Here is a 25,204-nt window from a genome sequence, read left to right as displayed (position 1 = left end):
TCATTGCTTCATTGGGAATCTGGGACAGAGAGACATAGGTACAGGAACCAGTGGCTTGGCATGGCTGGAATGTAGCCTACTGCACAAAGGCAATTCCCTATAAACAGAAAATGGCTGCCCACCTTTTCTCTAATCTAGATAATATGGGCCTTGTGATAAATATTTTTGTATGCAATTTTGACTAATATGCTAATTTTGGCAAGCAATTTCCCAAAATGCGATGTTTTTTGCATGTTATTTTATATAATACAGTAGTACCTCAGGTTACATACGCTTCAGGTTACATATGCTTCAGGTTACAGACTCCGCTAACCCAGAAATAGTGATTCAGGTTAGGAACTTTGTTTCAGGATGAGAACAGAAATCGTGCTCCGGCGGCACGGCAGCAGCAGGAGGCCCCATTAGCTAAAGTGGTGCTTCAGGTTAAGAACAGTTTCAGGTTAAGTACGGACCTCCCGAACGAATTAAGTACTTAACCTGAGGTACCACTGTACAAGCTTTTACATGCACATGTCACACTAGTATATACATTTTTTTTTGGTACAGATGACTGCACTGCAAGATTTAGAGAAATGTGAATTTTAAATCATATTTGTGTTTTGGTTTGCATATTTTTTTTGAAGTGTGAATTAGGTAGGTTCACCTTTAAATGAGAACCAAATCAAATTTCTCTCCTGTCCCTATCTGGAAGGCATTCCTGCTTCATATCATTTTCCTAACCTCCCCGTGCAATAATATAACTTTGAGGTGATCCAAGACTCCACAATGCTGTTTAAAGTTCAGAGCTGTTTATACTCTATGCATTCCCAAGAGCGTCACCTCCTTCTAGATCTCTCAGCAGGGGCCTGTTATTCACAGACATGATGAATATTCAGCATTCGTTCCAAATAATGGTCGCTATACCTTTAAGCCTGGCAACGGCGCTCTCAGAATTTCAAATGACACATCAATAGGAAGTAGCTGATTAGAATTCTAAGGATGTGGGCTTCTTTGAAGAGGTAGTTTGGTACTGTAGTGGCTGTCATGTGAATGGGGGAAAGGAGATGGAATAGATGTGTTATCCTACACCTCTCCCTGAACCACTGAATGTTTCATCAATAGGATACCATGCAGGTACCCTACTGGATTACCAAATAGACAGAGTTGGCATCAACCTATGGGCCTTTTAGGGGACTCGCGACAATGGATCAAAATAATATTGATTTGATCTTGAAACAAAATTACAAAAGCCTAGTAGGAGATAATTTGCAAGCTGCCTAGGGGCCTCCACAGGGTTTAATCTGGCAGAGGTCCATGGGAAGTCAAGGGGATAGTTGCTCCCCTAAATGAACCATAATTCTCAGGATCACAGATTTCATTTTTAAAAAGCAGACGTTTCTAGCATTTGTAGAATGCGAGACAAAATGGAACAGCAGAGGGGAGAGCAGCATTGAGCCAAGGTGAATGCCCTACGACAGGGGTCAGCATGCTTTACCTCGCCTGGGCCGGTTCACTCCAGCGGAGATCTCTCCGTGGGTCAGATTGTGCTCACACAGGAACGCATGCTCCTGCAATTTCTGGCGTCCGCGCAGACACGATTTCCGGCATCTGTGCATGCGCAGACGCTATTTCCAGTACCATGGAAGTGAGTTCCTGCGCCACGCTTTGCCGGTTTAGCACAGCTCGCGGGGGCTCGTCGAGCAGGCGGCTCGGTTCGGGGGTGGCTCAGGGACCTTAGGTTGCCTACCCCTGCCCTTCGATATTTAGGCACATCCAGATTGCTTAGATACTCCATAAGCGTTGAGAGATACCTGCTGCAATCATTGACAATAAAAGATGGGGACCTATCCAGATCCATTTGGCGTTCTGTGTCTGTGATACACTGTTTGATGGCTGACTTAGGCTGCTCAAACCCCATTCTGAGCAATTCTTCAAGAGAAAAGCCCAGAGCTAGAATTTAGGTCATAACTGCCTGATACCATGCAGATTCTTCCTTGAGAACAATGGGAGCAAGCCCAGTAGGAAAAAATGAGAATCTTAGCCAATAGTTGAGTATAGACACCCATATTTTGGCCTCTTTGCTCAAGAGACCTGCCTCCAGCCTCAAGATGACATTGGTGACACATTTAGGGACCTGAAAGATTGATCTTAGAAATTTAGATTGGATGCACTCCAGCAATGTCAAATTTGGAAAGGGACCTAGCTGGGCACCATATAAGAGTTGGGCAACAGACTTTACTTCAAATAATCTCAATGCTGCTGGTATATAATGGTCTCCTTTAGATCTGAAGAATTTTTGTATATCCATTGAGCTCCTCTGAGCACTGCTAGTAGCATAGTCTCCATGCGCTTTCCTGCTTCCTGAAGCATGAAAGACTATACCCAGGTATTTGGAACAGGAGACCTGTTCTACTTTATGTCCATCTATAGTCCAGCAGTGTCCCCTGGGGCGTTGTTTTTTAAAGCAGATGCCATAATTTTAGTTTTCTGGTGACTGAGCACTTAGATGGTCTTCTTTGCAGAAAAGAGATAAAGCTCTCAGCACTCTTTTAAGGCCAATGGGAGCAGGACAGTGATGTCTCTTCCAGCTAGTTTTTGGGGGTGGAAATTATTGTTGCGAAGAAAATCCACCATAGAATTGATACAGAAATTGAACAGAAGTGGAGCCAGTATGCAGCCTTGTTTAGCTCCCTTTGCAGTTTTGATTGCTCTAGTAAGATGACCCTGAGGAGTATGTATCTTACTTTTAAGAGAAGTCCCTTCATGCAGCATTCAAATTAGGTAGATAAATCATCTATCAATCAAAGATGCCTCCAATTTTTTTCCACAAATTGGGTCGGGATATGGAATCAAATGTGGCTCTAAAGTCTATGAAGGCGGCATATGGGGAAGTTGTTTTACAAGAGAAATATTTCCTAATCAAATGAGGTAAGATGAAGCATTGATCGATAGTGGATCGCCTTTCCCTAAAACCAGGTTGTTCATCTGCTAGAATGTTCTCTTACTCCAACCAATCCAAGAATTTCCTTTGTGAATGTCTTGCATAGAGCTTGCTGATGGTATTAAGTAGACTGATTGGTCTATAATTAGCCGGATCATCATTTGACCCTTTTTAAAAAATGGAAGCAATGACTGCCAGCCCCCAATTTAATGGGGACTCGTCCATGGAAATCAATGCAAGTAAAGAGAGAGGCCAGTATAGGAGCCCGAAGTCCAGATTGTTTTTAATAACTTCTGGTGGGATCAAGTCCTCCCTAAGGCCTTCCCAGGTTTTAGTTGGGCTACAAATCTATTGATTTCAGACACAGATACGGGTGGCCATGTTGGAAGATGGTCTATAAGGTGACAAGGATCTTCTTTTCCAGAGTTATTTTTCCAAGCATATTCATATTAAAATAATTTATCTGGGCTGCTGGGTTTGAAATCTAACAATAATTTGATTATGATACTGATGAATTCCTAGATGGCTCTTCAATTTCCAGGGTGGTTTACAAATAGAATAATGCATGACAATAGTTGGTAAAGAAATATAAAGTCAAAGGCAACAAAAAGTAGTTTAAAGCAGCAGAAAAACAGACCTTAAAAAACAATTTAAATGCATTGGGGCATAAAATGGCCTTTGTTTGTTACCAAAAGAAAGCAGAGTATAGGTCAGCTCCATGCAAGCCTACATGGGGTGGAGGGGAACTGTCAAAGGCTGAGTATCAGAAGCAAAATGCCCCTTTCACTCCCTGGTTTATTATTTTAGTTATTTTTCATCATTTTGTTTTTATCCTGCCTTTCCTCCAAGGAGCTCAAGATGGTGTACATGATTGCTCTCATCCCCAACACATCCTCATAACAGCTCTGCAAAGTAATCTGAGAAACAGTGACAGGCCCAAGGTTACTCAGTGAACTTTGTGGCATAAGTGGAGATCATAGAATCATAGAATCATAGAGTTGGAAGAGACCACAAGGGCCATCGAGTCCAACCCCCTGCCAAGCAGGAAACACCATCAGAGCACTCCTGACATATGGTTGTCAAGCCTCTGCTTAAAGACCTCCAAAGAAGGAGACTCCACCACACTCCTTGGCAGCAAATTCCACTGTCGAACAGCTCTTACTGTCAGGAAGTTCTTCCTAATGTTTAGGTGGAATCTTCTTTCTTGTAGTTTGGATCCATTGCTCTGTGTCCGCTTCTCTGGAGCAGCAGAAAACAACCTTTCTCCCTCCTCTATGTGACATCCTTTTATATATTTGAACATGGCTATCATATCACCCCTTAACCTCCTCTTCTCCAGGCTAAACATGCCCAGCTCCCTTAGCCGTTCCTCATAAGGCATCGTTTCCAGGCCACCTTGGGTGGCAGTGGGTGGTGGTGGCTCAGGGGAGCACATTGGTAGATGGTGGCAATGCAGGGGCAGATGGATACAGGAGAAGATGTGCCTCCAGGTACCTGGACCCCCAAGGCACCACACTGAACTGAGTTGGGGAATGGGTTGGGGTCCAACAAAGTTCTTTCAACACCAGCAAGGCATTACCCCAATGGTCAGTTCCAGTTAGTACTCTAATGTTTTCATGCATCCAATAGTGCCTCATTCTTCTAGTTCAATGTCCTGAGAAAATTGATTTCTTTCCAAGCTGGACCATTCTAGGCTGACACCTAGGCTGGGCTGATGCCACAACAGGCACCATTTCACTTGTAGCCTGACAGGGCAGCAATATTGTCTGAAGCCTCCATAGATCTGCATCGCATTGAATTAATGTGTGACTTCCACTTTCAAATGTGATGCCCTCAAGCAAATAAAAGAAACACAAATAGTTACTCTTGTTCATCTCCCCTGCTTCATGGCAAATGTTGTTAACTTGCAGTAGAGGTAGCCAACCACCAGAGGGCATAGCCCTTCAATTCATATTGACCATGACTCCATAGATATACTAAACATTTTTTACATGAAGGACTTGTGTTGACTCCAGAAAGTTTGGGGTCAGCTTATTTAAAGTTCCTTCCTGTAAAAAGCCCACTGCCTTGCCTTGTGTAAATTTAGAAACCACACGCACACACACATACGCACGCACACACATACAAAAGGGCCTGAAGTGCACCCAAGGATATCATTTTTGTTTTTTCAAAAGATGCATTAAGAATTAAGAATGAAATGTCCTGAATTCAGCTACGATCAAGCCATAGATATTAGTGGTATGAATCCAGGGTCCTACAATAGTTTCTGATCTGGTTTAAGCCATATGGCTAGAAGAAGGATCTTCACAAGCTGGAATGTGTACAGAGGAGAGCAGCCAAGGTGATCAAGGGTCTGGGTACCAGCCTTATGAGGAACGGTTGAAGGAGATGCTTATGTTTAGCCTGGAAAAGAGAAGACCTAGAGGAGATATGACAGCCATCTTCAAATATCACAAGGGCTGTCACATGCAAAATGGAGCAAACCTGTTTCTCCTACTCTGGACCAATGACTTGAACCAATGGCTTCAAATTCTAAGGAAGGAGATTCTGACTAAACATTCGGAAAACCTTTCTGACAGGAATAGTTGTTCAACAGTGGAACGGTCTCCCTTGGGAGGTTGTGGACTCCCCTTCCTAGGTTTTTCAGCAGAGGTTGGATGGCCGCGATGCTTTAGCTGGAATTCCTGCAATGCAGGGGGTTGGACTAGATGACCCTTGTGGTCCCAACTCTACAATTCTGTGATTTTATGAACCTGTACCCATCTTTCGTTCAAGGAAGGGGATTGCAGAGCTTTGCACTAGGCTGGGGAGGGGTGGACTGTCCCTCTGGAGTTGTCCCTCTGCCCAGCCCTGCTGGCCTCCATGTGCAGAGTAATGCCAATCACTCTGCCAGGATGTGGTGCCCCCCCTTTCTGTCTGCCAGATGTGAGGGTGAATTCAAGGGGGATGAGGTGTTCTGAGGGTGGGAAAGGAAAGGGGTGCAGCTGGCCCTGATTCTGTTGCATCCTGAGCCAGCCCCATGGCCATCCCATGGCGGCACTGGGCCCATTCTGCCTCCCCCCCACCCCGCTTCCCCCGCTAATGTGTGTGCTTAGCAGGGCTGAAGATGCAGCAGCGTTCCTGCTGCTCTGTTAAATCCTGCATGGCAACACCTGGGCTTGGGATTATTGTTTATTATTTTTTAATTGCAAATTCATTAAAGAAAAAAGAATGAGGGAAAACACACAAAGAGGGTGGGCAAAGACAAATCAGCTCACATTAACAATACATTAGCTCTGTATGCAGATGATTTAATAGTAGACTTGAAACTCTCCTCCGGGATTAGGCCTCACAGAGGCGCATCTGTGGGGGAGGGTTCTTCACAAACACCTGGGAGTCATGTGCTGCACCCTCTGATCCACCAAATATCCTCCGCCTACTCCCCAAGGCCAGTGCTGCGGCTGCGGCTGCTGGGGGTTTTAACTGGAGGACCACTGCTTAAGGGTTCTACTGCTCCCTAACTCTCAGCAGAGGGGCAAGTAACAACACCTTCTGGTGAGCCGGCGTGGTGTAGTGGTTAAGAGCGGTGGACTCGTAATCTGGTGAACCGGGTTCGCTTCCCTGCTCCTCCACATGCAGCTGCTGGGTGACCTTGGGCTAGTCACACTTCTCTGAAGTCTCTCAGCCCCACTCACCTCACAGAGTGTTTGTTGTGGGAGAGGAAGGGAAAGGACAATGTTAGCCACTTTGAGACTCCTTAAGGGGAGTGAAAGGCGGGATATCAAGTCTAAACTCTTCTTCTTCTTCTGGCCACGTGGCCACCACCCCTTTTTCTGACCACGTGCAGGAATCAGGAAGGGTAACTACTCTATTCTTTTGGCCTAATTGCCTTGGCTTAATGAATCCTGGCCCTGTGCTAAGGGCATACTGTGTTGGAGGCAAGCATGCATGATGGGTCATATGAAATTTAATTTAGATGGGTTGATATATGGATTTAGGTTCATCAGTTTGCCTTAGAAAGCATCTATAAGTTATTATGTTAAGCTATTATGTTAAAAAAAGAAGCAAGCCTGTCCTGTAACTTAGAGTTAATAAGGTGCTCAAAGATGGGGGTTTTAACATCCCACCTGGCAGTGGAGTCCTTTGCTGCCCTTTCTCTAAATGCTTCATCGTATTCTAGGGCCACAGCTTCACCAGCCATTGATTTAGTGTTTAAGATAATCTGCTGGTAGTTAAATGCCAGCCCTGGTTGGGGCAAACTGCTGAGACCACACCAGCATAAACTGAAAATGCCTCCATATATTTAGAAAAAATGCACCCAGTTGTGACTTTTTTCTTGTCCTTTCTGCGCTGCTCGTTAGGTGTTGACTTAGAGCTACGGGCAGCGGATGGGAGCATGAGAGTGAATTGATTGATGTATTCCCCATTTAGGACATGTTCCCATATTTTTCTACAGAGATTGAAACCAGGGGGCTGGTCAGTATCAAATAACACTGGAGTCTGATCAGCATTACAGATTTGAGAAAGTGAGTATGAAGTTTCCTGTCACATGCGCAAAACAAATCTATGAAAGCTTTCAAGCTTGTCAGGGAAATCAGGTGGCAACTTTTGGCATATTGTGGTTCTCCTTGCATTAAACTGAGTTGTGGGAATGTTGTGTTTGCATGCTGCCTCCTGTGCCTTCATTTGCAACATCTCATATGATACACTGCAGCCGTTGTTTCGCATTTCATTCACATACCCAAACAGTTTCATTGATTTGTGGAAACCTGCCAGTTTTAGAACCTCTAAACACATGTCTAGAAAGGTTTATGTTTTTTAGCTTGTCTTTCACTTCCTGCCAGTCTCACACCAACATTTCACTCACTGAAAACTGCCTTTCTGCAGCTCTGTTTCCATGCTGTTCAGCAAAACTGATCACTTCCAGCTTGAAGCCCACAGAATACTTTTTATATTTACCCATAATCACAAAAGAAAGCAGAATCAGAATCAGAATGCTGGTTCTGTAAGAATGAGAAAGAAATGCTTCACACGTTAATGTGTCAGGGTGCAGTTTAGCTATTGTGGGAAGATACAAGTCTCACGTGCTTTGCTTGTGAGATCCAAGTCTCTTGTGCCTCACTCATGGCAGCTTCGCCTGCCCACCCGCTCCCATTGAGCCTTTGGCTGCCACTGAGAATGTGTGCTGAGAATGCCATGTGACTATTATGCAGTGAATACTTTGGGACCGATTTTAGGGACTGAAAAAAGGGGTGTGACTATTATGCAGTGAAATACAGCAAAATAAATTTAAACAGGTTGATCATGGAAATCTCCAGGGAATTGGAAAGATGGGCATCACTTAAACTTACTATTTGGGTTAGGTCAATATGCTTACCCCTTCATGGGTCACTGCCTTGTCGTGGCGAAGGCGCTTGAATAGCTATGTGCTTTGCCGTGCAGGGCCACCCAAGATGGACAGGTCATAGCCGGGAGTTTAGACTAAATGTGATCCACCTGGAGAAGGAACTGGCAAACCACTCCAGTATTTTGCCAAGAAAACTCCATGGACATAAAAAAAGGGGAAGCTTTGAGAAGAAAGTGAGAGTTTCCAAGGCATGCTCTGGTACATGGGGTCACGGAGAGTCGAACACGACTAAGATGACTAAACAACAACAGCAATATGCTTGAGATAAAATTTCTGCCACAAACAATATTTACGCTACATGGTATTTGTCTATGTATTCTCCAGCTGTGTTCTCAAAAGATCAGTGTGATATATTTCGAAAATTTATGTCGGGTAATTCTTCATCTTATTTATCTACCAAATGCAGTTGTCTATACAGGAAGGAGGATTTAACTTACCAGACATTAGACCTTATCATAAGGCGTATCTGTTAGCACAGGACTGGGGGACCCTTTCTGGTCTTAATCTCCCCCACCCCATCACACCTTCAAAAGATGGGAGTCAGCAACATCCACCACATGGGCTGCCTCAGCCCTAGGGCAAAAGTTTCTCTTAGCAAACAATTCAAACAGCTGAGGTGGGGAAATGGATAGGAAAATTGTATAGGATATTTGGAAAAGCTTTCCTAAATAAAAATAATATTGGCGTATTCATCATAGAATCATAGAATCATAGAGTTGGAAGAGACCACAAGGGCCATCGAGTCCAACCCCCTGCCAAGCAGGAAACACCATCAGAGCACTCCTGACATATGGTTGTCAAGCCTCTGCTTAAAGACCTCCAAAGAAGGAGACTCCACCACACTCCTTGGCAGCAAATTCCACTGTCGAACAGCTCTTACTGTCAGGAAGTTCTTCCTAATGTTTAGGTGGAATCTTCTTTCTTGTAGTTTGGATCCATTGCTCCGTGTCCGCTTCTCTGGAGCAGCAGAAAACAACCTTTCTCCCTCCTCTATGTGACATCCTTTTATATATTTGAACATGGCTATCATATCACCCCTTAACCTCCTCTTCTCCAGGCTAAACATGCCCAGCTCTCTTAGCCGTTCCTCATAAGGCATCGTTTCCAGGCCTTTGACCATTTTGGTTGCCCTCCTCTGGACACGTTCCAGTTTGTCAATGTCCTTCTTGAACTGTGGTGCCCAGAACTGGACACAGTACTCCAGGTGAGGTCTGACCAGAGCAGAATACAGTGGCACTATTACTTCCCTTGATCTAGATGCTATACTCCTATTGATGCAGCCCAGAATTGCATTGGCTTTTTTAGCTGCCGCGTCACACTGTTGGCTCATGTCAAGTTTGTGGTCAACCAAGACTCCTAGATCCTTTTCACATGTACTGCTCTCAAGCCAGGTGTCCCCCATCTTGTATTTGTGCCTCTCATTTTTTTTGCCCAAGTGCAATACTTTACATTTCTCCCTGTTAAAATTCATCTTGTTTGTTTTGGCCCAGTTCTCTAATCTGTCAAGGTCGTTTTGAAGTGTGATCCTGTCCTCTGGGGTGTTAGCCACCCCTCCCAATTTGGTGTCATCTGCAAATTTGATCAGGATGTCCTTGAGTCCATCATCCAAGTCGTTGATAAAGATGTTGAATAAGACCGGGCCCAAGACAGAACCCTGTGGCACCCCACTAGTCACTCTTCTCCAGGATGAAGAGGAACCATTGATGAGCACCCTTTGGGTTCGGTCAGTCAGCCAGCTACAAATCCACTGAGTGGTAGCATAGTCAAGACCACATTTTACCAGCTTCTTTACAAGAATATCATGAGGCACCTTGTCAAATGCCTTGCTGAAATCAAGGTAGGCTACATCCACTGCGTTCCCTTCATCTACCAGGCTTGTAATTCTGTCAGAAAACGAGATCAGGTTAGTCTGACATGACTTATTTTTCAGAAATCCATGCTGACTGTTGGTGATCACAGCATTCCTTTCTAGGTGCTCACAGACTGTTTGCTTAATGATCTGCTCCAGAATCTTCCCTGGTATTGATGTCAGACTGACTGGGCGGTAATTATTTGGGTCCTCTCTTTTCCCCTTTTTGAAAATAGGGACAACATTTGCCCTCCTCCAGTCTGCCGGGACTTCGCCTGTTCTCCAGGAATTCTCAAAGATGACTGCCAGTGGTTCTGAGATCACATCTGCCAGTTCTTTTAATACTCTTGGATGCAGTTCATCTGGCCCTGGAGACTTGAATACATCTAAACTAGCCAAATATTCTTGTACTATCTCCTTAGTTATTCTGGGCTGTGTTTCCTTTGCTGAATCATTTGCTCCAAATTCTTCAGGTCGGGCATTGTTTTCTTTATCGGAGAAGACTGAGGCAAAGAAGGCATTGAGGAGTTCAGCTCTTTCTGTGTCCCCTGTTTGCATTTCACCATCTTCTCCTCTGAGTGACCCCACTGTTTCTTTGTTCTTCCTTTTGCTACAGACATACCCATAAAAGCCTTTTTTGTTGCTTTTAACCTCTCTAGCAAGCCTGAGTTCATTCTGTGCTTTAGCTTTTCTGACTTTGTGTCTACACGTGCTGGCTATTTGTTTGAATTCCTCTTTGGTGGTTTCCCCCCTTTTCCATTTTTTGTACACATCCTTTTTTAATCTTAACTCAGTTAAAAGTTCTTTAGATAGCCACCCTGGCTTCTTTAGGCACCTTCCATGTTTTTGTCTCATTGGTATTGCCTGACATTGTGCTTTTAGTATCTCCCTCTTAACAAACTCCCAGCCATCATGAACTCCCTTTCCTTTTAGTATTACTGTCCATGGGATCTCACCCAGCACTTCCCTAAGTTTTATGAAGTCGGCTTTCTTAAAGTCAAGAAATTGAGTCCTAGTATGCTTGGCTGCTCCTTTCCGCTGTATAGTAAACTTCAGAAGAGCATGATCACTCGCGCCTAATGATCCTTCCACTTCTACCCCACTAACCGGGTCATCAACATTGGTTAGGACCAGATCTAAAATGGCTGTTCCTCTTGTTGCTTCTCCCACTTTCTGGACAATGAAGTTGTCTGCAAGGCCAGTGAGGAATCTGTTTGACCTTATGCTCTTGGCTGAGTTTGACATCCAACAAATATCCGGGTAATTGAAGTCCCCCATTACTACTATCTCCCTTCCTTTTGCATGCTTGGCCATCTGTTCCAGGAAGGCATCATCTATGTCTTCCGTTTGGCTTGGGGATCTATAGTAAACTCCCACAATGAGGTCACTGTTATTCTTCTCTCCCTTAATTTTGACCCAAATGCTCTCACTTTGGCTTTGAGGTTCTAAATCTTGGATCTCTTCACAGGTATACACATCCCTGACATATAACGCCACTCCTCCTCCTTTCTTGTCTGGTCTGTTTCTCTGAAATAGATTGTATCCCCCCATTATTACATTCCAATAGTGGGACTTATCCCACCAGGTTTCAGTGATGCCTATTATGTCATATTTAGTTTGCTGTACCAAGAGCTCAAGCTCATCTTGTTTATTTCCCATGCTTTGCGCATTAGTGTACAGACATTGAAGTCCATTAATCATTCCCCCGTGACTCTTATTTAAGGATTTTTTCCTCCCACCACTAGGTCTGTGTGCTGTTTGCTCCATTTGGTCTATGACATTTGGATGATCATCTTCATCAATTGATAGACTCCTACCTTCAGGAGCACTGTCTCCCTCCCCCACATTAGTCAGTTTAAAGCCCTCCTGATGAGGTTTCTGAGATTTTTGGCAAAAACATTTCTCCCAACCGTTGTGAGGTGCAGCCCATCGCTTGCCAGAAGTCCATCTTCAAGAAACTGCAGTCCGTGATCTAAGAATCCAAACCGTTCCTGTTTACACCATTTGCGAAGCCAGCTGTTCACTTCCACTATTTTCCCCTCTCTCCCTGGGCCACGTCGTTCAACTGGGAGGACAGATGAGATGACAATTTGTGCATTTAATTGCTTCAATTTCCTGCCCAGAGCCTCGTAGTCTCTTTTGATCTTCTGGAGGCTATTGCTTGCAGTGTCATTGGTTCCCACATGAACCAAGAGGAAGGGGTATTTGTCAGTGGGTTTTATGATTCCTTGCAGTCGTTCAGTTACATCTTGGATCTTAGCCCCGGGGAGACAGCACACTTCCCGAGACATCTTGTCAGGCCCACAGATCACTGCTTCTGTTCCCCTCAGTAGGGAATCCCCTATCACCACTACACGCCTCCTCTTAGGTTTGGTCGGGGTTCTTCCGTGAGCTGTCCGCTCCAAGGTCGCCTGCAGATTCCCTAAGGACTGACTTTGCTGCTCGTCTTCATCCTGGCCATCTTCTCTCAGTTTCTCATTTTTCCAATCTTTAGGTCATCAGTCAGCGCTGGCTTTTTTCTTCCTGCCTGTTCTTTCCCACTTTGTCTTGTGTCCATTAGATTATGAGTCTGTGGAGAGGAACTGTCTTAGAGTTGATTTTATCTCTAATGTACGAATTGCCCTTAGACATTTTAAAGCCCTTTATGTGAATAGTAGCAGTAGCAGTAGATTCCCTTCTTTTCTAAAGCCATTTTAAAACTTCTAATGAAAGAAGGGTTCCATAGTTGGAAAAAGTCTATATTTTTGCTTCTTTATGACTTGTCTCCAGATAAACTTTGGAAAGCTTATATTTTAATTTCTATGAATAAGAAAAAGGATCAGCTGTTCTGTATCATAACTTTTTTTAAAAAAATCAACTCTTGCAGAGCTATTGTAGGCAGGATAAACAATTGGAGGCAAAGCACACAGGAACAGATTAGCTGTCCTGTAAATCCACTACTTCTCACCTTGTTGTCTGATACAGCCAAACTCATGTTGAAAGCAACATTTCTAATCTGAACACAACAGTGAATGCATGTACAGTGCAAGGTAACTAGGAAGTTAAGTTCTACCTCTGCTCAGTGTGACTATGGCTTCATCTACACTATATTTTTAAAGCACTATGATACCACTTTAAACACTCATGGTTCTCCCCAAATAACCCCTCACAGAGCTACAAATTTCAGTATCTAGCAAGAGTGTCTTATACAGTGCTGATTGCAAATCAAATAAGGCTTTGCATGTTGTGATTATGTCTTTAATATAATTTATAACCTACAAAGAAGTCACAGCAAGAGGGAGGTCACAGTAACATCCTTCTTCCTCGTTCTTTTCTGAAAAAAGAAAAGAAAAAGAAAAGAAAAGAAGAGCATAGCACTGCTGGAGGATGAGGAAATGAGTGAGCAACTGGCAGTGCTGGGAGCCGTCTAGTGGTGGCCTCACCACATGCTGCTGTAGCAGCTGTTGGAACCCTTTGCTGCGACAGTCACCCGGAGGCTTCTGACCATATGGAGAGTTTCCATGCATTTCTGTGCAACAACCCATCCAGATTTCAAACAGAAAGTGTGTGACAACACATTCATTTGCCCATGGCCTTTGATGCACAAATCTCAATGCATCCCAGTAGCTGTGTTTGGCAACCTATTATAGTTTTGACGATAACCCTCCAGAATGATTGTCAAGAAGTTGGAAGGCTGCAGTAAATGAATTCTGAGTTGCAGTTTGACTTGGTAGGTACCAGTCTGGGAAGGGATTGGCGACCTTTTCTGACCTTCTGGGCTACATGTGAGTGGTGGGGGGGGGACAGATGCAAAAGTAGGAGGAGCAACTGATATAACTCCTACCTCTGTACAGTGAGCTAGTTTCTTCACAGTCATCACCATCATCCTATTACACATATTCATTTTGCAACAAATGAAAATTTTGGGCAAAATATTGGGCCATTGTTTGGTCCAATTTTTTCATTGGGTACAAAAACAAATGCACACCCCTTTCAGTTGTGCTGTTCTTTCTTGGGATGATGTCTGCAGTCTTCCGGTCCGTTTTGTTCATTCCACTTGGCTTGGTCCACTGGCTCTAAAAATAGGTCAAAATACAAAACAACCCCTTGAATTAAGGAGAGGAACATCTCAAGATAATATTAGCACTTCTCCGAGTTTGGAAGTGAAGTCTGATGCCCAGTGTTAAGGAATGAGAACTCCTATTTTGAGAACAGTAGTTTGGCCTCATGCCTGGTCTGTGGGTTTGATTTAGAAATAAGGAAAAGTCCAGATGCCACAGCTGTATATCTCTGCACTTCCTGGGCTGGAATTTATTCATATGATACTTTGCCTGTCTTCTTTTGCCTATGAAAGCTCATTCCCAAGCCAGATATGTAAGTCCTGAAGGAGCAGGGATGGGCAAATCTGAATTTCTCAGTTTCTCAGTCTTAAATCCAGTTCTTTTCATTTCCAGATCAGGTTGCATTTCCTCCCCCCAAAATTCCTCCTAAAATTCATCAGCATTTTAGTGTGATTTTCTCCTAACGTACACATTTTTGCAAAGTATTTCCCCCCTTTAAATGCATTTGTGTGTGTTTATTTTCACCAATATATGCCTTTTTATACTCATTTTGATCTTAGTGTACACATTTCTGTACACATTACTTGGCTGGAGAACTGCATTGCAAAATTTTGAGAAGTATGAATTTTGAACAATCACTGCATTTCAGTTCACATATTGTTTCAGAAAATGTGAATTAGGTAGAGTCACTTTTCTCCCCCATGCCTATGCAAGGCTCACAGGCTCTGGGTTGTTTTTTCTGCAAGACACTAGAATGGCTACTTTTTTAAAAATGCATTTTATATGAAAGTTTTCCCAGTGACTGGCATTGGCACTGACGTTGGCAGGGTGACCAGTATGGTTGGTATTCTACTGTGTGATCTTTGGGGCTTCCATGTAAGGTAAAAGGTAAAGGACCTCAATATGGCTAAGTCCAGTCAAAGGCGTCTATGGGGTGTGGCGCTCATCCCGCTTTTCAGGTCGAGGGAGCCAGCGTTTGTCCACAGACAGCTTTCCAAGTCAGGTGGGCAGCATGACTAAACCATTACTGGCACACGGAGGACCATGATAAGTGCCAGAATGCACGGAAACACTGTTTACCTTCCCGCTGCAATGGTACCTGTTTATCTACTCACGCTGGTATGCTTTCAAACTGCTAGGTTGGCAGAAGCTGGGACAGAGCAACGGGAGCTTACCCCGTCATGCAGATTCAAACTGCCAAACTTCCAAACTGGCAAGCCCAAGAGGCTCATCGGTTTAGATCACAGCACCATCCGCATCCCATGTATCATGCTATGCAAGCCTTGATGATCAGCTGATCCTTGGGGCTTGTGTAGTGTCATGCAGCTGATAAGTGGGCAACCCCACCCACCTGTCTTGACGACCCTCAGCAGCTGCAGGGAGATAAGGATCTGGCCTGCCAGCCAAATCCAGTTCCCTCACCCCTATTTAACAGTGATAGAAAACTCAAATCAGGTACCCTAACTCACCTAGATTGTGCAAAAGCTTTTTCAGGCATTCATCTCAGATAGGCTGGTGTCAAAACAGAGAGTATGCACACAAGGATCCTGCAAATATTTATTGAGACTGAAAAGAAATTACAGGCTCAGCAGCAGGTAATGAGTCCCAGCAGCTGCTACACTCAGGCAAGCTGACAGAAAAGGTGAGGCCAGCCAGACTAGAAGCTGTGGTCCTAGTTTAAGTAGTCCAACACCAGGACAAGTAGTTCAGAACTGCATGGAGGCAATGGAATTGTCTCAAAGGGTGGGCACCTCCACCTCCACCTGCTATAAACAGGGGCAGCCCATCCTGTTTTGCCACCTGAAGCAAAATAGCAAGGTGCTAACCTGTGCCTGCCCCCTTGTTCCCTCCTTCGAAGCCTTGCTTACTGGGGTTGTATGACTGCAGCTTCCATGTTCCAATGAAACCATGCAAGAGCCCTGAGAGATCAGGCGGAGGCCTCTGCACCATCTTGTGGGGCTCTTGCACAATCTCCCAGGGTACTTTCTTGCAAGATTTTGCCAGAATCTGAAAGCCACTGCAGCTACTTCTCTTCAGTTTTTTGGTGCTGCTGCTGCCTGGGAAGGAGGCTCTTGGATTCCACCACCTGAGGTGCCTATCTCCGTCTGCCTCGTGGATGGGCTGGCCCTGGCTATAAAGATGGACAAGGTGAGCTCACTCATGAGACTCTTATGCAATGCGAGACTGTTGATCACGCAGACATGCACTGCATCAGGAAGGATCTGTGTGTTTCTAGATATGTCGCTGGTCCTGGGTCCCCTTCTGACTCTGGTTCCACCACTAGAGTTTGGCTGATTCCCTCTGTTATGTACTGAGTTGAATAGGATTCAAAAGGCAGCAGTCTGATTGGTCCTAGAACAATTGGATTCAGAAGGCAGCAGTCTGATTGGTCCTAGAACAATTGGATTCAGAAGGCAGCAGTCTGATTGGTCCTAGAACAATGCAGCAGTATGATTGGTCCACAGGAGCCACCCAATCCAACTCCAGGTGGAAGTGAAGCCGCAACCTGATTGGCCTACAGGAGAATCGCAGAATTAGCCAATCACGTGCGGCCCATTGTTTAAATAATGTATATAAAGCAGATATTTTGGGGAAACTTTCATTCCTCACTACTATGAGCTGAATAAAGAGCATGATATCCACACTTGACTCCGAGTATATTTCACCCTCCCAGAATTGCTCTTTTCCCCAAGAGGGAAGAGGGGAGATGGGAGTCCTGCTTCCCCAGCCAAGGCAGCTCTATCCTGGGAGAGGGAAAGACCCGCTTCCTCCAGACTCTCTTCCCCCACTCTAAGCCCCACCCCATGTCATCCTGTTTCCCCTTCCCTACTCTCCTGGTCCTGGGGATGCCTTGGAGCTACATGGGCAAATAGATTGGTGATGAGCTACAAGGCAGCTTTTGACTTTCTATTTCTATACTCAGAATGGGTGACACTTTCAATTTTGGTTCTCTCAGATTCTCATTTTTCCAATCTTAAATTCCATTCATATTTTTTGGGCAACTTGTCCATTTTTGGGGCAACTTGTGCATCTTTATATGCAATTTTGCTTATGTTACACATTTTTGTAAAGCAGGAAATACTATTGTACTTTTTAAAGAACAAAACAAAAACTAGCATATGCATTGTCGTGCACACTCTGATATGTGCATATTTGTACACATTACTTGGCTGGAGAACTGCATTGAAAAATGTGGAGAGGTGCAAATAGTGAAGCATGACAAGGTATCACTTCACATAGAGTTCCAGAGAAAGTGAATTTGGTAGCTTCATCTTTAATAGTGAACTTATTCTGATTTCTTGCCCATCCTAACTCCATACCAGATGCTCCAGCTGTCCCTGATTTCTGGTACCTGCCTCTGGTACTTTCCACTTGTATGACACTTTTCTGTGTAAATATTTGCCCAAAGCCACAACACAACACACTAAATGCAAATCAATATAGCATTACAATAACACTCCAATGCTAGATCGTTTCAAAACTTCATATGACAATCCAAATAATTCCTTTTTATAACATAAACATTTTAACATTTTAAATGATTATAAAATAAGCTGTTATTCAAATGTACTGGTTAATGTCAAGCAAATATAATAAGCATTCCAAGTACAATCATTTTAACAATAACAGGAACAGGAACTCACTCCATCATAGTACTGTACAAAATACTAATACAACAAAGAGATTGGGCTCCTCAGTCCTCCCAAAAGGAATAATGCAAAGGGAAAACGCTCTTAGGTCTATGGCTTATTTTGTCCATAGAATGCCTTGTGGCTGTTATTATTTTTTTTTAAGAAATGTGAGTGGTTAGATCTGTCATTCTTCAGAATCTCTAAAAGTGAACAAATCTCTTAGGGGCAGAGAGTTGCCACCTCTCTTCCACGTCACGCTAGTGGCGTCATTGTTGCTGGGGGAACTGCACCTTGTGGGGCGGCCCCCAGCCAGTCAGCACCAAGAGGGGGTGTGGTTGCAGGAGATTTAACTATGGCACGACTGGCAGCACCCTCTCACTCGCCCTAACGCCAGATCACCCTACCCACCCACCCACCCTCTTTTCATGCTTTGCTCAGATATGACCTTGCTATGGACAATTGTTGGTCACCATATTGTTGTGGGCAGGTAGGAATTTTTCCATTTGGCAAATTGGCACCGGCCATTTGGTTTTCACCTACCTGGTAGCAATCATCACAACTTTGTGTGAGGCATTGGGTAAGCCTTTGTTTGGATGGAGGGGAGGTTGCAGACTTCACCTGCCCCTTCTCAGTAAGAGTATCCTGTTAAAAGGATCTGGGGTGTGAATCCTGACCGATGCCTGGACATGGGCTAGGACCATGTCACAGCCTATGTGGGGACCCCTCGGGTGCCCCTATTTGATGTAAGTCATAGGGTGCCCCCTATCAGTTGTTTACCCTTAGGTAGACTCTCTGCAGATGGACAGGAGTCAAGATATAGCTTGGTCTCACCCCAGTGCCTAAGCCAGACAGCTCACATCTGTAACCAAGAAGGTTGTGGCCTATTTGAACCCATAAACCAAAATACTTTGTGTCTGGGTGTTTCTTGTTCTCCTGGGAACTTTGGAGCATGGAGGCCTTGGCATGCAAATGACAATTGTTCACATTTTTTTATCAGAGTAACCGACTGTTTTAATACTACACTGTTTTTTAACAGAGTAACCAACTAGTTTTAATACTAGGAAGAGGTTGTACTCCAGGGAAAGTTTAGCTATTCTTCTTATGTTATGATTCACATTGAATGTACTGTATATGCATTCTGTTGGCTCTGACCTTGCCATTTGCTAAGGAGAGCTTTCATCTAAATTTAGGTTGGCTGGTTGTTAGCTGTAAAGGAAGGTATTCAGAACCCTAGGGATAAAAGTAATGATGCATTAATTTCAGTGGCCAGAAGAACATTGGATATGATCCTCCATTATTTAAGACATGACAGCCAACTTGGAAAATAGTGTTTGGCAACTACAGCCAAAGCCCTGGGAATTTTGAGATGGGATTACTAATCATAAAGTGCCCCAAACTACAGCAGATAGAACAATATTATCCAGAACGTACTGTTACTGTTGTAGGTGTGTTTGCAATATTTATGGCACACTGTTCAATTTTAAACTCCCCAGGGACTAGTCATAAAAACAGACAATTAAGACCTTACTTATAAACAACAAAATCATGAGTGTTTCTATAAATTGTTTCAACATTGTATTTTTAAATTGTTCTAAGTTACCTTATAGTAAAGGGCAGGCAAAAAAAATCAAAATCTAATTCTAATCACCATCATCACCACCTTCATCATCTTGACAATGCAGCCTCATCCGCCGCCCACTGTTCTTCACTGAAACTGCCAGAGGAACAATCAAGAACAGCTCCTCCTCAAGAGAGAGCCCAGGAGAGCAGTGTAGCCTGGAATTCTGCCTGGGTCAGAGGAATGTGCCACAAGCAGGCACCGGCAGATATTCCTGTCGACCTCCCCGCGTCTCCCAACCTCTGCTGATAAGCAGGCGAGGTCCGGCGATTCTTCTCAGATGTATGAGAGGAACACACCGTTCTTTCTCTCTCCCCTTTGGTGTCCCCAGGGAGGGGAAAGAAGCAGACAGAAAACTATTTACATCATTTATTTCTGCCTCTTACATCAGTACAGAGAAACATGTCTGCACTCAACAACAGCAAGAAAAAACTCCTCCCAAGTACATCCAGTACGGGTCATATGACACACACACACTGAGCTAACATCCGGTGCTCAGTACAGAATGGACTGCCCCTTTGTTCCCATGGCAACAGTCACAAACATCCTGTCTGGCTTTCCAGCCACAAGCAGCTGGCTGAGCTGCTAAAGCCTTTGCTTGCTGCAGCATTGGTGCTTTATGGTAACATACTCCCCCTAAAGTATCAATGTGTGCTGCGAGCAAAGCGTCATCCAGAGAAGAAAACAAACAGTTGTTATATTTATAACATTCCCCTGTTGTTTCAGTTCCACCCTTGGAACTACCCGCCACTGGTTTAACCAATGTACCTCTCTGGTTGTGTGACTTCGCATTACCTCGGTTAACACCTCTCTGTTGTGCCTTTGTCTCTGACTCAGACACAGCTTCAATCTGTCCTTGGTCGTTTACAATAGCAACATATGCAAGGTTAGCAAACTCCTTTGAATACCTCTTGGGTGGTACACCCTTCGTTGCTCTCTCAGACCTACGTAAAAGGTTCTGATCCTCTGTGCTCACTGGTTCAACCTTTGGACTCTGTTGAGAACCAGTAGCAAGCTTAATCAATGGTTCATCCTCCTCTTCTGAGGGTCTAGTCATTATATGAGATTTCCTCTCAATGACTGTGACAACTGAGCTGTCTGAGCTATCGCTGTCATCATCAGTACTACTGAACTCAATAAGATCAAACTCATCATCATCATCATCATCAGAATCGTTTCCTGTGGGAAATGTCTGTACTATCCGCTCTTGCTTTGGAGCACTCTCTAGGAACTTTGTGAGAATCACCTGACCAGATTCAGACAAAATTACTCTGTAGAGACCCTTTTCATAACCCACAAAAATGCCTCTGGCATTCTTTACACCACCTGGAGCTTCTGTTCTCACATGAGACCCGAAAACCTTAAAATAGGCAACAGAAGGTTTTCTATTGAACAGCTTCTCAAAAGGAGAACATCCCAACTCTGTTGAGACCTTTCTCAACCACACATGAAGATAGGACGCTAGTGATTCGGCCCAATATTCATGTGGCAAATGTGAACTCAGCAATTGCGCATTCATCCCCTTTTGCAATTCTTTGTTCACTTTTACACAGACCCCCCTGTTCCACGCTTCTTGCGAGACTGCCACTTTGTGGTCTATCCCTTTTCCATCCAGGAACTTCTGAAACTTCTGTAACAGAAAAACTTGTTTCTCATCTGTGAAAAGACAATCAATGTTAGCATCATGCATATTTTTAACCTTGTCACAAAATTCCTGAAACTTTTCTAAAGTTTCTTGCGGTTTCTCCATCATATAAACCCAAGAATAATTAGTGAAACAATCCACACACAAAAGGTAAAATCGTGCACCGCCTCTAGATGGTTCTAGAGGACCAATCACATCAGCATACACCCGCTGAAATGCTCTGTCGACCTTCTTCGTCACCTTCCTGGTGCTCACACTGGTCATACCTGCAAGAGAGATTTCGTTAGAATCAGAAGAATTACATTTCATGTAATCACTTTGATCAAAAGTCAACAAATACAGTCCATCTTTCTCTTTGGCAGTAAGAAACAGTTCTCCATCTTTGTAGATCTTGCAGCTTTTAGCATCATAGGACAGTTTCAGTCCTTTCTTTGCAATCTGCGACACGCTCAGCAGATTAAATCTCAGTTCTGGAACCAGGAAAACATGACTTATAGTCAAGTTCAGACTCTCAAGATACACAGTCCCAATTCCAGTCGCTTCCAGCTCCTGACCGTTGGCCTGTTTCACAGTGAAGCTTTGCTTCTTCAACGTCGAAAACAGTCCTCTGTGCGGGCACATGTGAACCGTTGCGCCCGTGTCAATTATGAACGAGTTCCCAACATCTGGCGTGGCTCCTTTCGCCATCATAGCCTTTGCAGGTTTCACCTGGCACTTGGTACGGCTTTTGCCTGACGCCTGAGGCTTCGTAGAGCTGCTCTTTGCTCCTCTTGACTGGCGCGGCTTCTTATAGTTTCGCTGTAGATGCCCAGTCTGTCCACAATTGTAGCATCGGACAGCACTCAATGCTACACCATGCTCTCCAGTAGCATCAGCAGTGGGGGAATTAGAACTCTGTTCTTCCCTCCCCCTGTCTTTTTCTTCCAGTGCAGCAAGTCTGTCGTGTTCATTCAGGACCACAGCACAAACTCTCTCCGCGGTCAGCTGCGCGGCCGGTAGGGAACCAAGCTGACTGGCAACAACCTTGTAGGTGCGGCTAAGGCTGTTTATCATCATGAAGCAAAACACTTCCTCCTGAAGACGGAAATTGCGTTCCACCATCTGTTGACGCAGAAACTTCATTTCTGTCAGGTGCGCTTGAACATCTCCATCAGGCGCAAGTCTCAGATTGGTCAATTTCTCAAAATACAGCAACGCTGAAGAACCAGCATCTCTCTGATGCGTTGTACGCAGCGTGTCCCATACCTCTTTCGCATTTTCTAAATGCTGAACATGCACCAACTGATCATCTGAGACACACAGAATTATAGCAGTCCTGGCCCTTACATTCCGTGATTCCCAACCTCCGGTTGGTGCTGCAGGGATGGGGTTTTCAATTACATCAAAAAGCCTCTGATTCTGCAGCAGGGCCTTCATCTTTACAGACCAAGATGAATAATTGTCATTGGTTAAGGGAGGTGGGCAAGGCAAAGCTCCTTTCTTGGCATCCATCTTGAAGCCAAGCCTCTTCAGCTTTCCAGCCCACACTCTCAAACAAACTGTAAAATCCAACAGTCGTTTTTTTCCTTTCTCACGCAGCAAACTGCAAATTGTTTACGCTCTTTGCACCTGGCAGCTAAACTCAGGCTGCTATTGAAAAGTCCCTCCCAAGAGCTCATAAACCTTGTAGCCAAAACATTCTCTGGTTTTGTTTCGCTTTCCCAGGCTTACACTCAGAGTCCAGCCCCTTTGCCAGTAATTTTCCAGGACCGTTACCTAGCAACAATGCATTTCAATGGGACTCCTTATCTACCACAAAAATTTGTGGAATGCAGGCCTCTGCCTTCAAGCTGCAGGCCTCTTCTCCCGGAGCTTTTGTTTTCTTTGAAACGCAGCTCCGTGAACCAGGGAATTAATCTTCCTGCGTTCACACTTTTAGCCCGAAATGCAGCATACCTTGAGCTCCGTTGCTTGGAAAACACCTCTTCTTTCCACCAGCTGTCTGTGGAGCCTCTGGCATCTTTCAGACGCTTCTCTTCCTCCTTGGAGCAGAGGAGGACAATCCACCAGCCTCTCATGCAGATGTCCGATGAATCGCAACCATCCTCTGCTACCACTGTTGGAATTCTGCCTGGGTCAGAGGAATGTGCCACAAGCAGGCACCGGCAGATATTCCTGTCGACCTCCCCGCGTCTCCCAACCTCTGCTGATAAGCAGGCGAGGTCCGGCGATTCTTCTCAGATGTATGAGAGGAACACACCGTTCTTTCTCTCTCCCCTTTGGTGTCCCCAGGGAGGGGAAAGAAGCAGACAGAAAACTATTTACATCATTTATTTCTGCCTCTTACATCAGTACAGAGAAACATGTCTGCACTCAACAACAGCAAGAAAAAACTCCTCCCAAGTACATCCAGTACGGGTCATATGACACACACACACTGAGCTAACATCCGGTGCTCAGTACAGAATGGACTGCCCCTTTGTTCCCATGGCAACAGTCACAAACATCCTGTCTGGCTTTCCAGCCACAAGCAGCTGGCTGAGCTGCTAAAGCCTTTGCTTGCTGCAGCATTGGTGCTTTATGGTAACAATAGTTAGATGCAATCATATGCTGAGGGAAAAAGAAATAAATTTATGGAGCAAAATGACCATTTCTGTTGTTGCCCAGTAGGGGTCAGGGATGATAGGACTTATGGTCTCACTCAGCACACTGCAGATGGCACAGTGCTTCCGGGGGGTGGGGTGGGGCTGGGGGAGCATGAAGCAGCAGCAGAGGTGTCAAGTTGCCCCCAAGACTGGGGGAGGCAACTGGTGTGCGTCACGCGTGTCATGTTAGCATGACATCACATGCATCTTGCATCATGCATGTGTGACGACATGTGTGTTCCAAAGGAGGCCGAGTGCTCTGGAGGAGCTGGCCACTGGACCTGCAATGTGCAATGCGCACACCTCAAGATTGAGGGGGCTCACCCCCATTAAAACAAATATTGAGGGGTCTGAGGTCCCTTTGGCCCCCTGCAGTTGGCGCACCTGAGAGGCAGTATAGAAGTGCAAACCTCCTGACCAACATTTACCCTTCCCCTTCCCCCTCCCTGGAATGACTTTGCCTTGTTGGATGTAGCATCCTGTCTCCAAGGGCTACCAGCCGAAGCTCACAAGCTACACTTTCCCTCAATTGTCCACCAGCTACTGGTATTCGAAGGTCTGTACATACTACATATTTAGCAATTGTGATGAATATCTGTTGGGATACATATCTGATGAGGAAAGGGTGTGGATCAGGGGTAGAGCATCTGTTTTTCATGCAGAAGGTCTGAGGTTCAATTCCTGGCCTTTCCAGGTCAGGCTGGGAGACACCCCGTCTGATACCACGTGCAGCCAAGGCCAGACAAGACTGACATTACTGAGGGAGCTGGACCAGGAGCCACATGGTGGTTAGCCCTGAGGGATATGTTCCAAGTCCACTGCTGGAGGCAGCGATGATTCTGTATGCGAGCTGCTGGAAACCACAGAAGGGAGAGTGCTGTTGAACTCAAATCCTGCTTTTGGACTTTCAAGAGACATTTGTTGGAATAGATGGGCTACGGGCTGGATCCAGCAGCATCTTTTTATGATATGACCAAAGGCCTGACAAATAAGGCCATAATGTTTTTACTGACATGTATAAAACATAATTCCATGTTTTATACATGTCAGTAAAACCAGCAGATTGAAGTAAATAAAATGGCTTGAGGGTTCCCCCCTCCCCTCTTAATTATGTATCAGCTCAAATACATGCACATATTCTGAAAATTGTAAGTGCTGTATCATGGAGTGCTTACTCTTTGTTCATGCCACTTACAAGAGACAGGTCATTCATCTCAACAATTTTCTCCTTTTTCTTTCAGCAGTCAAGGTAAAGGCTATGGACTTCTGTGAAGATAATCCAGCGGGAGGTTAGAGGTGAATCATCTCTCAGGATTAAAGAACACAGTTTAGATGACTGCAACAAGATACACCTATTCTAGCCCAGCTTTTTAATTTTCCTCCTTCCTATCAGCTGGGTCTGGCAGCCATTATATAAATTTTCCTGCAATGCCCCTGATGCAGCAAAATCTGGGGCACTGTGGGAATTTAAAACGGTAGCCTCTGAAGAC

General features: G+C 44.6%; 1 protein-coding gene and 1 long non-coding RNA gene across 3 annotated transcripts in view; one reads left to right on the top strand and one right to left on the bottom strand.

The window, feature by feature from the left end:
• Positions 1-25,204, bottom strand: part of LOC308463824 (claudin-34-like) — a 312,859-nt gene that overhangs the window by 87,222 nt on the left and 200,433 nt on the right. The window lies entirely within an intron of this gene.
• On the top strand, positions 5-25,025 carry LOC308463905. The gene is made up of 3 exons (XR_013979809.1): positions 5-89; positions 7,356-7,425; positions 24,956-25,025. It is a non-coding gene; the product is annotated as an uncharacterized lncRNA (long non-coding RNA).

Source organism: Podarcis pityusensis, assembly GCF_964106645.2.
Source record: "Podarcis pityusensis genome assembly, chromosome: 15".
NCBI classification, from domain to species: Eukaryota; Metazoa; Chordata; class Lepidosauria; order Squamata; family Lacertidae; genus Podarcis; species Podarcis pityusensis.
Note: the sequence above shows the minus strand (reverse complement) of the source record. Positions and strands in the feature narration are given on the sequence as shown.